We start from the raw sequence: 3,713 nt of genomic DNA, 5'->3' as shown, positions 1-3,713 counted from the left end.
GGAACTCTTTCCTATTTTTTTAACAATAATGTGATAATGTATTTACTAACTTGTATATAATATCCACTAAATCTTTATTTTGGAACATGTTGATCATTTTAGGGAACTGGAAACATGTGCATATTGATATCTGTTTTCAAATGTATACAATATATTTCTGACATCATTGCAGGGTCTGATTAATTTGGATTTTTTTTTATAAATCTACCATATCATGATCTTTTATATTTGTCATAGGACAATAATATTAAGCTTGTTGTACTTTTAAACATTAGATTCTTTATTTGGTCTCTTACGGTTTTTCTGAGAAATAGTGTATGTAATAGTATTTCATTCATTTTGTGTCCACCATATCCACTGCTGATGACACGCTTCACTCAATATCAAAGCTCACCAGGGCTGGCTGGGATACAACAAACACAGTAGTGGTCAAAATGCTATTTGTATAAGCCATAAATGATAATTATTATGGTGTGAACACTTTTTATTTGTCATAATATTATTAGGTTTTTTTCACACCATAACAGTTGTTATTCTAACAAATGGCTTATATAATTAGTGTTTTGACCACTACTATGTTTGTTGTATCCCATCCAGCCCTGGTGAGCTTTGATATTGAGTGAAGCGTGTCATCAGCAGTGGATATAGTGGGCATGGTATTGATTGAAATACTATTACACACTTTTCTTCTTGGAAAAACTGTAATGGACTGCATAAAGAATGTAGTGTTTAAAGATACAACAAGCTTAATACTCTTGTCTTATGATAAATATAATTGATTATAATTATGCTTTGCCAGTAGAAGATATTAATCCCATAACACTTGTTCTTTTCTTTGTAGAAGAATTGTGCTTCATTTATGATGTCAACTAATATTTTGAATTCCATTGATGTGTACTGGTAATGATTACATCATTTTGAAATATTTAATTTCGGGATTACCTATTTGTATATTTGTATAAAATTCCTTACTAGTTATTAACAGTTTTTATGATTATTGACTAAAATTGTTTAATTGATCTTGATTGTGTTTACATTTTTGGAGTAGATAAAGCTGGTAATTAAATAACTTCTATTCAAGGTGAGCTATGCTGTTTGTCAGTATTTTGTGGTTAATGAAAACAATTTGAACACTTGTAAACATTGCATGCTATGGTTACCTGAGGTTAATTTTTGAATTGTTGCAAGAAATACTGATGACCTCTTTTTTTTTATATTTAATTGAAGTTCAAAATTACTGGGAAATAACCAAGGTCACCATATGGGAAAAACAAAACAAAATATTTGTATATGTACTATATTCTTAAATAAGTTTAGCTCAAACATCATGTTTATCATCTGGCCAGAATCTAATGGTGATATATGTAAATCACAAAGAGTTTAATGATTTTTTTTTCTTCTAATTTTCCTGTGGTAAGGTTATCATGAGCTACATTATAAGTGATACAAAGCCAATGAAACCATATCAATATTTTTTTTTCTCTTAAGAGACATTTGTACATTCTCCCAGTGTTGTAAATTTATCTGTGAAATAGTTTTGATATTTGGCAAACATTTACAAAATGTAAAGAAATAAACTCATAAAACTTAAAACGTAAAGTAAGCAACTTTGAGCATGAGCATTATGTTCTATTGAGCTTTCAAGTCAGTAGGTGGACTTATTTTATAAGGATTTAAGTGTGGTTAAATGCCATAGTTATCACTAGGCTAATAATCTAAGGGCTCTTGTAAGTAGTTTTAGTTCTTTTTGGGAAAAAAAAAAGAAGTTGATTAACTTTCCAAAGTATACTAACCTTTTAGGATTATAGTAAAAAAAAAAGTGGAACTTGCAACCTAATAAAATAGTAGCTTAGAGACTGCAGTATGGTTTAAGCTTATAATTTAAATTCTGTGTTATAACTTTAGGAAGTATTTTATTATGTAATTACACCAAGAACTATCTTTCGGTTGTTTAAATAAAACTTAACCTACAGTGTAGCCAAGGAACTTTTTAAAACATACAGAAGTTTGTCTACTTTCTGTATACCTTTGGTTTATTCTGATTAGCCCTCTAGTGGCATATCAATATTTCTGGGGACTTCTACTGCTAGAAACCAGATTTTGATACCCGTGGTGGGCAGAGCAAACATAGCCCTTTGTGTAGCTTTGTGCTTTATAACAAACAACAACATTATAATTACTGCTTTTATAGAGGTTAATTATTGAGGTTCTTGAATACACGTTTCAGAGAAAATATTAAGAAGTTTTTCTTATATTGTCTCTTCAATATTTAACTACCTTTATGTCAAAGAAATAAAATATGTAAACTTTCCAAAATATTTTATCATTTTATTGTAATAATTTTTTGGAGTTCTGGTATAAAGATAGTTTTTTCTTTGATTCAGTGTGAACGATTTTGAATAAAAAAAATCCAGGACTTGATGTTTTTGAATTTACTCTTGGTGTTGTTAAATTAAAATAATATTTCATTATTCTGTAAGTACTGAACCAAAGCTACCTATTTTTGAGTAAAATGTAATAAAAGCTGTTTCACTAATGAATGCAATTGAAATGACTTCCTTGTTTGTGAAAACAGAACTGTTTTGTCAATTTTCTTTTTTGCTTTCATTTTCTATGTAATATTACAATTAATTATTTTACATCTAAGGTTTGGATATGCTGTGTTAAGTTCACGCTATTCTTCCTTATGATGTAATCTTTTTTCCTTTTTTAATTATGTATATTTTCAAAAGTTCTTACACTACAAAAACATCTTAAATAGCACAATATCAACACGAATACAAATGTATTATAGATCCAAACAATAATTATTGTTAGAGTACTTATTGATAACTGTAATATCAAATTTCAACTACTTTCCAGCACTCCATATAATACAGTGTTAAACCGCAAACAAATTCTAATATTTGTTATGTGTGTGTGTGTGTCACTGTTTGCATCAAGGTTAGTCAAGTATCCACTATATTTAAAGAAGAAAAAGCATTTTGTGCAAATAATTCATAAGAAACGGTAATAACATAAAATAATAATAAGCAAATTATTAACAAAGGATACGCCCCCCAGTGGTATGTATGCGAACTTACATTGGTAAAAACCGGGTTTCGATACTGGTGGGCAGAGCACAGATAGCCCTTTGTGTAGCTTTGTGCTTTATAACAATCAACAACAAAAGATATAAAAATACAATTAAATTGAAAAAAAATTAAAAAGCATAGTAACAAAGTGAACCAAATAAATGGAGATAAATGAAGAGATGGTCCTTAGCTAAGGATATCCTACTGTTGTGTATCTGCTTGTTTGTTAATTTCATGTAGAAATTCTTTCCCAGAAACTTCAGCAATACAAGTCTTTTCTTAATTAAATCTAGTTTATTCTTTCTTGATACAACTTTGTAATACACAGAATTTACACAGTCACTTTAAACTTAACTGCTTTTATAAACACACGCTATAATTCACAGCGATTCACACACTTTATTTACAGTGCCTACTGCTCGCTTGAGTCAATTATCAATTATTTCTCTTCAATCTATCTCCGGCTTATATACTAAAAAAAAGAGGGCGTCTAACAAATACTGGGATATTCGTGAGGTTCCCCGATCCTGCTACTAACTCCAGCGCACATGCTCCCAGTGTCACGTGACTTCCGCCGTCGTAACACTGCCTCTTCCTTAGTATTGTTCATTCCAAACAATAGCCACTTACATTAAACCA

Source organism: Limulus polyphemus, unplaced genomic scaffold (assembly GCF_000517525.1).
Source record: "Limulus polyphemus unplaced genomic scaffold, Limulus_polyphemus-2.1.2 Scaffold2157, whole genome shotgun sequence".
NCBI lineage: Eukaryota > Metazoa > Arthropoda > Merostomata > Xiphosura > Limulidae > Limulus > Limulus polyphemus.
Note: the sequence above shows the minus strand (reverse complement) of the source record.